Below are 12,415 nucleotides of genomic sequence, written 5' to 3'. Positions count from 1 at the left end.
GGTACTCGAGAATCTTCTCAGAGAATAGTGAACCCAGTAGTGGACAATGTTCCTAGCTGTGCAGTTCATCTGGCTGAAGTGATGGGCAATAGGGACACTTGGAAGGAAAACATGAAACAACTGGGAGACTATGTTTGGAAGGTTGAAATGGGCTAATTGGGACAAACTTTGTAAAATTTAAAGCCAAAAATGTTTTGATGGAACTTATATAGTCTTATCATTTTAGAGAATTATATACATATTTCGGGGGAAAATAGCATTATGGCTGATGCTTTGTCACATCTAACCATGTTAACTTATATAGATGACCATGGTATAAAGAGAATGCTGTAAATTATTAGTAGAGTGAATGGTGCGTAAATGCAGGAAAAAATTGTTAGTGCTTTTTCAATTTCTATTCTTTGCATTTTTCAATTTCTATTCTTTTCATTGTAATGAAATGTATTTTGGGAATAGCGTTCCATTTCACCAGGGGCAGAGGTGATATGGTCTTGTGTTTTTTTTTCTCTCCTCAGGAAAATTGTGTGTGTCTATAAGACTGTAAAAGATCAGAACACCTTTAAAAACTCTCCGGAAGCTCAGTGAGCCAAAGCGCATTCTGGTTGCCAAACAACAGCCACAGAGAGAGAGAGGACAGAGATTCAAAGTTGCAGTTTGACTTTTGAAAACTGGCTGGCAAAAACTGGTTTGAGCAGAGAGAGACTGTTCCAGCAATTGAAGGGAGAAGGAGAGCTCTCTGAGACAATTTAAACTGAAGGGAAGAGAGCAGTGTTATTTCTCTCTCAAGATGATTCTACAAAGGCAAATCAAATTAATTCCCTAAGAAAAATAAGAAAAGCTTTTCTTTCTTAACAAAGTATCAGTATTGCTGTGTTTATCACTGAAGGGACAGTTTATGCTACAACTGTCGAATTGAACTGCTGAATTCCTGTATTTGGAAGGACCCTTTTTTCATCGGACCTTGGAAGACTGCAATTGGACTTTGACTGTGTTATAATAGAAGACCATTCATTAGGAATGCAACTTACAAAGAGAAAAAGCTACTCATAAAGTCTACATTCTTTTAAAACCTGAATCACTGTTAATTTTTAAATTATGTATATTAATGTTTAAATAAGAAGTTATAATGTCTTTAGATATTGGTTTATCGTAGTAGTGTTTAAAATTTTAGTTGTTTTTAATAAATAGTTAATTTGCTGATATCTAAAGATACCTGGTTTTGTTCGCTTCATTCGGGGATTACTAGATTGTTCAATTTGGCTGTTTTATTTCCGATTTGGAAAGCTTAAAGAAATATGATGCGACCTGTGGAGTGACAGGATTGAATTGAGTGTGTTGCTCTCACCGCGGTCAGAATCATATATTTTGATTGGGGGCTTTGTCCTGAGCGGTCGCAACAACACGCTATCCAACACTTCACGTATACAACATATGCATGAAACTACCAGGTGCTGCAATGTATGACATTGAAAATATGTAGCAAAATGCTGAAAATAACACTCCTTAAAAATTGCACATTTGCAAGTAAAGGTTAAAGGGCAGGTTTATCTGTATTTCTCAAAGTATGCATCATTTTCTTACCATACAATGACACAGCACAGAAGGAGGCCATTCGGTCAATCATTGCCTGTGGTAGCTCTTTGAAAGAGCTATCCAATTAGTTCCACTCTCCTGCTATCTCTCCATAGTCCTGCAAATTCTTCCCCTTCAAGTATTTATCCAATTCCCTGTTGAAAGCTTCTACTGAATCCATTTCCACCACCCTTTCAGACAGTGCAATTCAGTGTGCAACTATTTTTTCCTCATGTCGTCTCTGGTTCTTTTGGCAATTACCTTACATTTGTGTCCTCTGGTTACTGATCTTTCTGCCAGTGAAAAAATTTTTTCTTAATCAGTCTTTCGAAACCATTCGTGATTTTGAACACCTCTATCAAATCTTCCCTTAACCTTAAAGACATAGAGCTTTACAGCCCTTCAGCCCAACACGCCTACGCCGACCATCAAGCACCTGTCCAAACTAATCCCATTTCCCCGCACTTGGCCCATAGCCTTGTATGCTATGGCGTTTCAAGTGCTTATCCAAATACTTCTTAAATGTCATGAGTGTTCCTGCCTCTACCACCCCTTCAGGCAGTGTGTTCCAGATTCCAACCACCCTCTGGGTGAAAATTTTTTTCCTCAACTCCCCTCTAAACCTCCTGCCCCTTAACTTAAATCTATGCCCCCTAGTTATTGACCTCTCCGCTAAGGTAAACAGCTTCTTCCTATCTATGCTATCAATGCCCCGCATAGTTTTGTATACCTCTATCAGGTCTCCGCTCAGCCTTTTCCGCTCCAAGGAAAACAACCCCAGCCTATCCAGTCTCTCTTCATTACTGAAATGCTCCAGCCCAGGCAACATCCTGGTGAATCTCCTCTGCACCCTCTCCAAAGCAATCACATCTTTTCTATAGTGTGGTGACCAGAACTGTACACAGTGCTCCAGCTGTGGCCTAACCAGCGTTTTATACAGCTCCATCATAACCTCCCTGCTCTTATATTCTATGCCTCGGCCAATAAAGGCAAGTATCCCATATGCCTTCCTAACCACCTTATCTACCTGTGCTGCTCTTTCAGTGATCAATGAACAAGCACCCCAAGGTCCCTCTGACCCTCTGTACTCCTTAGGGTCCTACCATCCATCGTATATTCCCTTGCCTTGTTAGACCTCCCAAAGTGCATCACCTCACACTTCTCAGGATTAAACTCCAATTGCCACTGCTCCACCCATCTTACCAGCCCATCTATATCGTCCTGTAATCTAAGGCTTTCCTCCTCACTATTTACGACACCACCGATTCTCGTGTCATCTGCAAACTTACTGATCATACCTCCTATATTCATGTCTAAATCATTAATGTACACTACAAACAGTAAGGGTCCCAGTACCAATCCCTGTGGTACCCCACTGGTCACAGGCCTCCATTCACAAAAACAACCCTCGACCATCACCCTCTGCCTCCTTCCACTAAGCCAATTTTGAATCCAATTTGCCAAATTGCTCTGGATCCCATGGGCTCTTACTTCCTTAACCAATCTCCTATATGGGACCTTATCAAAAGCCTTACTGAAGTCCATGTAGACTACATCAACTGCTTTACCCTCATCTACACCTCTGGTCACCTCCTCGAAACATTCAATCAAATTTGTTAGACACAATCCCCCCTGACAAAGACATGCTGACTATCCCTGATCAATCCCTACCTCTCCAAGTGGAGATTAATCTTGTCTCTCAGAATTTTTTCCAATAATTTCCCTACCACTGACGTTAGACTCACAGGCCTATAATTACCTGGTTTATCCCTGCTACCCTTCTTGAATAATGATACCACATTCACTGTTCTCCAGTCCTCTGGCACCTCTCCTGTGGCCAGAGAGGATCTGAAAATTTGTGTCAGAGCCCCCGCTATCTCCTCCCTTGCTTCACATAGCAGCCTGGGATACATCTCATCTGGGCCTGGGGATTTATCCACCTTTAAGCCTGCTAATACAGCTAATACTTCCTCCTTTTCAATGCTAATTTGATCAAGTATATCATAATCCCCCTCCCTGATCACTACACCTACATCGTCCTTCTCCAGAGTGAACACAGATGAAAAGTAATCATTCAAAACCTCACCTATGTCCTCCAGCTCCACACACAGATTGCCTCTTAGATCCCTAATGGGCCCCACTTTTTCCCTGGTTATCCTCTTGACCCTAACATACTTATAAAACGCCTTGGGATTTTCCTTTATCTTGTCTGCCAGTCATTTTTCATGCCCCCTCTTCGCTCTCCTAATTACTTTTTTAAGTACTCCCCTATTATTTCTATACTCCTCTAGGGCCTCCATTGTTTTAAGCACTCTGAATCTGCCATATGCCTCCTTCTTTTTTCCTTATCCAATGCTCTATATCCCTTGACATCCAGGGTTCCCTTGACCTGTTGGTCCTACTCTTCACCTTTATGGGAACTTGCTGGACCTGAACCCTCACAATTTCCCTTCTAAATGACTCCCATTGGTCTGATGTAGACTTTCCTATAACAAGCTGCTCCCAGTTCACTTTGGCCAGATCCTGTTTTATCATGTTGAAATCTGCCTTCCCCCAATTCAGTACTCTTATTTCCAGTCCCTCTATGTTCTTTTCCATAACACCCTTAAATCTTGCAGAGTTATTGTCACTATCCCCGAAATGCTCCCCCACTGCCACTTCTACCACTTGTCCGGCTTCATTCCCTGGGGTTAAGTCCAGTACCGGCCCTCCTCTTGTAGGACTCTCTACGTGCTGACTCAAAAAGCTCTCCTGAATGCACTTGAAGAATTCCACCCCCTTTAAGTTTTTTACACTAATATAGGGGAAGTTGTAATCACCAACTATTATCACCCTATTATTTTTGTACCTCTCTGAGATTTGCCTACATATCTGCTCCTCTATCACTGCCTGACTGTTTGGAGGCCTGTAGTACACTCCCAGCCAAGTGATAGCCCCCTTTTTGTTTTTAAGTTCTACCCATATGGCCTCATTAAAGGGACCTTCTAAGATATCATCCCTCCTTACTGCATTAATTGACTCTTTAATCAACAGTGCAATGCCACCTCCTCTTTTACCTTCTCCCCTATCACATCTGAAGATTCTATACCCTGGGATATTAAGCTGCCAGTCCTGCCCTTCCCTCAACCATGTCTCAGTAATAGCAAAAATATCATATTCCCATGTGTTAATCAATGCCCTCAATTCATCTCCTTACTAGTAAGACTCCTTGCATTAAAATAGATACAATCCAGTCTTTCATTATTTGCTTGAGCCTTAACAGGTCTACATTTAGTCTGCCCTCCAGACTGACTTAGCTTCTCAGTTATATTTGATTATACATCACCCCCTACTGTGCTTCCATTCTGCATCCCACTCCCCTGCCAAATTAGTTTAAACACCCCCCAAAAGCACTAGCAAACTTCCCAGCAAGGATGCTGGTCCCGTTCCGGTTCAGGTGCAACCCGTCCATCTTATACAGATCCCACCTTTGTCAGAAACTGGTCCATTGATGCAGGAAACTAAAGCCCTCCTCCTGCACCATCTCCCCAACCATGCATTCATCTGCTCTAACCTCCTATTCATATACTCACTAGCCTGTGGCACCGGAAGAAACCCAGAGATTACAACCCTTGAGGTCCTACTTTTTAATCTGCTACCTAGCTCCCTAAATTCTTTTTGTAGGACCTCATCCCTCTTTCTACCTATGTTATTGGTACCAATGTGGACCACAACCTCCGGCTGTGCACCCTCACCCTCCAGAATACTCTGTACCCGCTCGGGGATATCCAAGACCCTTGCACCAGGGAGACAACATACCATCCTGAAATCACGTCTGCGACCACAGAAACGCCTATCTGTTCCTCTAACCATAGAATCCCCTATCACTATTGCCCTCTTGTCCTTTTTTCTCCATCCCAGCACAGCTGAGTTAGCCATGACATTCCGGTCATGACTCTCGGTGCATTCTCCAGAGGAACCCTCTCTCTCATTGGTATCCAGAACTGAATACCGGTTGGAAAGTGGGATGTCCTCTGGGAACTCCTGCACTACCTGCCTTGACTTCTTTATCCATCCGGCAGCCTCCCAGTCCCCACCCCCGACTGTGTTCGCCTAGGCACCAGCTTGACTACCTCCCGAAATGTGCCATCCATGTAGTCCTCCACCTCGCGGATGCGCTACAGTGACTCCAGCCGCCGCTTGAGCTCCGAAACATGAAGCTCAAGCTTCTGCAACCGGAGACACTTTCTGCAGACATGTTCACCAAGGTCACATGGCACGTCCACGACTTCCCACATTGCACAGGAGGTGCAATCCACTTAGCCAAGCTGTCCTGCCATTACCTACTTTTACAATGAAAAAAAGCTTGCTAGTGTAATAACTTACCAGCTATTTACAATCAACTTTTATCCCCTGTACCCTTGAGGCTGAGAAAGAAAAAGACCAAAGAGCACCTTCCACCACCCCCAGCCAACGAAAATACCCACACTTAACTTACAGCCTCACTCCATGCAAACAGCACTAGTATAGCCAGTAAATACTAAAAATTTACAGATAGCTATCCTAGGGCTTTAATTTAAAAGGAACCTTTTTTTTTAACTCCAATCAATCTCAGTCATCCCCAGGCAATAACAGCTGCCACCCACCGACCAATCAGCGCACAGAATTTCAGTGATGTCGCTATTCATTTTTTTTTACACTAAATCCAAACAGAGCGCACACAGAAACAGTCAGACAGTCCGCTGCTGCCCCGAGCTTCAGGTTAGTGAAGGGCCTCGAGCCCTGCATTTTCCTTTATAGGTCTGTTTCCACTCCCGACTCCTTCCAGGTCCACTGCCGCCGTCCCGAACTTCAGGCCTTTGATCTAAGGACAAGCTTCTCTAGTCTCTCACATCACTTAAGTCCCTCTTCTCTAGTACCATTCAAGCAAACTTCCTCTGCATGCTCTCCAAGGCCTTGACATCTTTCCTAAAGTGTGGTGCCAAGAATTGAACACAATACACCAGCTGTGGCTTAACCAGCACTTTACAAAGGTTTAGCGTAACCTCCTTGCTTTTGTACTCTATACCTTTATTAAGAAAGTCAAGGATCCCGTATGCCTTTTTAGCACCCTTCTCAAATTATTCTGCCACCTTCAATGATTTGTGTACATATAGCCAGGTCTCTTTGTTCCTGCACCAACTTTAAAATTGTAGCATTTAGTTTATAATACCTGTACTCATTCTACCTACCACCTTACCTTTTCTGCATTAAATTTCATCTGCCATATGTCTGCCCACTTCACCTATGACCTCCTGAAGTCTGTTACTATACTCCTCACTGTTTGTTATATTTCCAGGTTTCATGCCCTCTGCACACTTTGAAATTATGCTTCCTATGCCCAAATCCATGTCAAAAACATACATCAACAAAAGCAGTGGGTCTAATATCAGCTCTTGGAGAACTCCACTCTCTGTTTCCATCAGTCTGCAGGATAACCATTCTCTGCATTCTTTCCGTTAGCTATTTTTTTTATACACACAGCCAATGCCCCTTTAATCCAATGGGCTTCAATTTTGCGAATCAGTTTATTGTGACTTTTGAAAGTCTATATAACTGCACCACCCTCATCAACCATCTTGTTTACTTCATCAAAGAACTCAATCGAGTTAGTCAAACATGACTCATCTTTAACAAATACATGATGGCTTTCATTTACTAACTCACATATTCCACCTGTCAATTAATTTTGTCCCAAATTATTGTCACTAAAGTTTCTCGTCTGTTAGGCCGGCTGGCTCGTCATTGCCTGTAGTATCCCTCTCCTCCTTTTTGAACAGAAATGTAGCATTTGCAATCCTCCAACCTCTAACAACACCCCATATCTAAGGAGAATTGGAAGATTGTAGCCAGAGGTTCCACAATTTCTACCATTACTTCCCTCAGCAACCTCAGATGCGTTATACAGCTATAATATTCAAGCTGGCAATACAGTATAATTTGAGTAATGGACTGGACCATACATTAATTGTTCATTCACAATATTTTCTGAACAGTGGGAAAAACATTTTTTCAAAAATAAATTGGTGCAAATCAGTCATCCTTAAAGAGTTAAAGTTCAAAGAGAATATCAACAAGCTGCAATGGTTTATAAGTGCATGCATTATACTGCATCTACCTGTCAGTCTTAGTCTGATTCCAGTACACTTTTTTTGTCTGAAATCCCCTATTTATTCATCTGCTGTCCATAAGAAAAGCTCATTAATTTCCTGCTGGTCTTTCTGTCTCTTTTATGATGCTGTCAAACACCACTGACATGTAAAAGGGGTTTTGCATTTGTATTAACCTGTCTAATTTGTCAGATAATTTAAGCCCATATTTGCTAGAAGATGTGAAAAAATCCTTTTCCTAATGACAGTAATCTTTGGCAATGTTACATATCACAGGAGGGGAGATCAGTCGGCCTCTGAGCGTCACCAGATGAATGACAAATAGCTTCATAAAAATTACCCAGGAAGTGACAGGTAAACATATATTTTTAATGTTTTCCCTGATAGTACACAGTTTCGGCTTATTGCTTTTTTCTGTTTGTGTTATATGTAAACTCTGCATGAGATTACTTCAAGAAGGAAGGACAATAAACAGAAGTTCTGAAACATTCCCTTGAATGGCAACAAATGATATATGTGTGCCTCAGGTTTACATGCAGATTTTGGAATATTCAAAGAAAAAAAAGCAAGGACTTTGAAGGTCAGAGCTGTCATTTAGAAAAAATGCAGAACACAACTGGAAATTGTAGCTGTCACTTGTCTCCTATCTGTCGCCTATCGACATTACCCGTGAATCCTACACAGATTGCACATCTACATCAATAACAAAAGCAGTGAAATGAAATATGTGGGCAGCAATATCCTGTGAGAGGACACTCTGCCGAGAGGAAGACGGAGGCGGAGAGGAATGGTTTGAAGTAAAACAGCTTTGTTACTTCTGGCAGCTGCTTTTCAGCTCGACTTTCTAGTGTAATTTTATTTCAGCCACTAACATCTATCTTAACCCCTACCCCCATCCCTGCCCAAAAAGATCATATTTTTCAGTTGTTCCCATTTATGTAGTTCAGCTTCTTAATAAACATCTGCCATTGCAGACATAGAGATGTAAGGTGCCTGGTTCAATTAAGCAACTTGCTGACATGGCCTTTTATCAAATTTTTTAAAAATACAGAATATATTTACTAATGCCGTTTTCATCCTTTTGGCTTCAAGTGTATTTGTGTGATTGTCTCCATGTAGTTTTTTTTAAGCGAGTGGAAGGTCTGGAATGCGTTGCTTGAGAGTGTGGTAGAGGCAGGTCCAATTGAAGCATTCAAAAGGGAATTAGACAGTTATATGAAAAGGAAGAATGTGCAGCTTTGTGGGGAGAAGGCAGGGGAATGGGACTGAGGGAATTGCTCTTTCAGAGAGCCAGTGCGGACATGATGGGCCGAATGGCCTCCTTCTGAGCTGTTCTGTGATTCTGTGGCGTCCTGGTCTTTTTTGGCCACCGTTAACTATTTGTGACCCAAAACTTACCTTTGAAAAAATGAAAGACTTTCATTTATATCCCACCTTTCACCACCGGGACGTCCCAAAACACTTTGCAACTAATGAAGTACTTTTGAAGTGTAGTCATTGTTGTAATACAGAAAACATGGCTGCCAAAGAGCACATAACAATCTGCCACAAACAGCAATGTGATAAATGACCAGATAATTTGCTTCAGTGATGTTGCTTGAGGGATAAATGTTGGCCAGGAGACTGGGGAGAACTCCCCTGCTCTTCTTCAAAAAAGGGCCATGGGACATTTTATGTCCACCTAAGAGGGTGGATGTTTAACATCTCAAATATGCTGATAATCATTACACTTAAGGAGCTACATGTATTAAAGAGAAACTGGCTTTGATTATTTTTCCTAATGCGGACAGTAAACTCCAGCGTGTGGTGTTAGCAGGCAAAAGAACTGCTAACATCACAAACTACAACCTATTGTCTTTGGATGAAAACATGTCTGATATTTAAAAATAAACACAATCTGATAAAGTCATTTTACACAAATATTGACTGCAGAGTTTTGGAGGATAAGTAAACGTTTGAAGGAGTGACCTCACTCACCCTTAGACTTTAGCTATTATGACACAATCTGGTCCTTTCTGTAACTGTCAACAGTCCACTGCTCTTGGGCTCAAGTGTAGTCAGTAATTTTATTCAGTATGTATGGCTTTTTTTTCAAATAAAAGTTCCATTTGTAGCCTCCTTTTCCTGAAGCAATGCCTGCTACTTTATGGCTTCACGAGTACCGAAGACAGGAAATCAGTATAGGCGGTAAATTCATGCATGGGTTGTACAATTTTTCAGAACATTTGTGCCTGCCTATAGAGATTTACAGTTAATTTGTTCAAACCCTGGAATATTTGTACAAGCCTGTACCTCACTGCTAGTACAGATTTCTCACCCTGCCATGGAACTATTTCACCGTTCCTTCACTGTCGTTGGGTCAAAATCCTGGAACTCCCTTCCGAACAGCACTGTGGGTGTACCTGCTCCCCAAGGACTGCAGAGGTTCAAGAAGGCAGCTCATCATCACCTTCTCAAGGGTAATTCAGGATGGTCAACAAATGCTGGCCTAGCCAGAGACGCACACATCCCATAAATGAATAAAATAAAGTTGCCCAAGTGAACTTAGACAGCTAATGTAACAGGCTATTTGGCACCAACAGCATCACAGCTGAGCCTGATCCTATTCACAGTTGGTCTCTATACGTACACACTTTCCAACATAGGTCACTGAATAGCAATAAGGAGCAAGGCACCTGGTTGATTTTCCTCTCTCTAACCCTTGAGGTCAATTGTCACTCTAACTGGCTAGCTAAGTTCAGCTAACACCACCTTTGTACTGGTGCTGTTCTAGCCAGCTTTGTTCTGTTAGTCCCAACTCCTTTATAGAATCCACATGCCTGACACAAGACTTCCAAAACAAGCTTTCTACTCCGAGCACCGTCACAGCAAGAGGTAACCAGGAGGGCAGAGGAAATGCTACAAAGATGTCCTTAAAGCCTCCCTGAAAAAAATGTGACATCTCCACTGACCTATGGGAATCTCTTGCCCGAGGCCACCCAAAATGGAGAAGAAGTATCCGTGAAGGTGCCAACCAGTTTGAACGACGTCGACAAGCCCAGGCAGCAACCAAGTGCAACCAGCGGAAGGAGCCTTCAGAAATTCGAGCATCCCATCCACTCGGGTAGGTGGTGGCGTAGTGGTATTATCACTGGACTGGTAACCCAGAGAACCAGGGTATTTCTCTGGGGACATGGGCTCGAATCCCACCACATCAGAAGGTGGAATTTGAATTTAATTAATAAATCTGGAATTAAAAGCTAGTCTAATGATGGCCATGAAACCACTGTCAATTGCTGTAAAAACCCATCTGGTTCACTAATGTCCTTTAGGGAAGAAAATCTGCTGTCCTTACCTGGTCTGGCCTACATGTGACTCCAGACCCAAAGCAATGTGGTTAACTCTTACATGCCCTCTGAAATGGCCTAGCAAGCCACTCAGTTGTACCTAACCGCTACAAAGTCAATAAAAAGGAATGAAACCGGATGGACCACCCGGCATTGACCTAGGCACCGGAAACGACAATGCCAAACCCAGCCCTGTCGACCCTGCAAAGTCCTCCTTTCTAACATCTGGGGGCTTGTGCCAAAGTTGGGAGAGCTGTCCCACAGACTAGTCAAGCAACAGCCTGACATAGTCATACTCACGGAATCATACATTACAGACAATGTCCCAGACACTGCCATCACCATCCCCGGGTATGTCCTGTCCCACCGGCAGGTCAGACCCACCAGAGGTGGTGACACAGTGGTATACGGGAGGGAGTTGCCCTGGGAGTCCTCAACATCGACTCCAGACCCCATGAAGTCTCATGGCATCAGGTCAAACATGAGCAAGGTAACCTCCTACTGATTACCACCTACCGCCCTCCCTCAGCTGATGACTCAGTACTCCTCCATGTTGAACACCACTTGGAGGAAGCACTGAGGGTGGTAAGGGCACAAAATGTACTCTTCAATGTCCATCACCAAGAGTGGCTCGGTAGCACCACTACTGACCGAGCTGGCCGAGTCCTAAAGGACATAGCTGCTAGACTGGGTCTGCGGCAGGTGGTGAGGGAACCAACACGAGGGAAAACATACTTGACCTCATCCTCACCAATCTGCCTGCTGAAGATGCTTCTGCCATGACAGTATTGGTAGGAGTGACCACCGCACAGTCCTTGTGGAGACGAAGTCCCGCCTTCACATTGAGGATACCATCCATCGTGTTGTGTGGCACTATCACCGTGCTAAATGGGATAGATTTCGAACAGATCTAGCAATGCAAAACTGGGCATCCATGAGGCGCTGTGGGCCATCAGCAGCAGCAGAATTGTACTCAACCATAATCTGTAACCTCATGGCCCAGCATATCCCCCAATCTACAATTTTAATCAAGCCAGGAGACCAACCCTAGTTCAATGAAGAGTGCAGGAGTGCATGCCAGGAGCAGCACCAGGCATAGCTCAAAATGAGGTGTCAACCTGGTGAAGCAACAATGCAAGACTACTTGCATGCCAAACTGCGTAAGCAGCATGCGATAGACAGAGCTAAGCGATCCCATAACCAATGGATCAGATCTAAGCTCTGCAGTCCTGCCACATCCAGCCGTGAATGGTGGTGAACAATTAAATAACTAACTGGAGGAGGTGGCTCCACAAATATCCCCATCCTCAATGATGGGGGAGCCCAGCACATCATTGCAAAAGATAAGGCTGAAGCATTTGCAACAATCTTCAGCCAGAAGTGCTGAGT

This window comes from Heterodontus francisci, chromosome 36 (genome assembly GCF_036365525.1).
Source record: "Heterodontus francisci isolate sHetFra1 chromosome 36, sHetFra1.hap1, whole genome shotgun sequence".
Taxonomy (NCBI): domain Eukaryota; kingdom Metazoa; phylum Chordata; class Chondrichthyes; order Heterodontiformes; family Heterodontidae; genus Heterodontus; species Heterodontus francisci.
The sequence above is the reverse complement of the archived record's forward strand: the minus strand, read 5'-3'. Positions refer to the sequence as shown.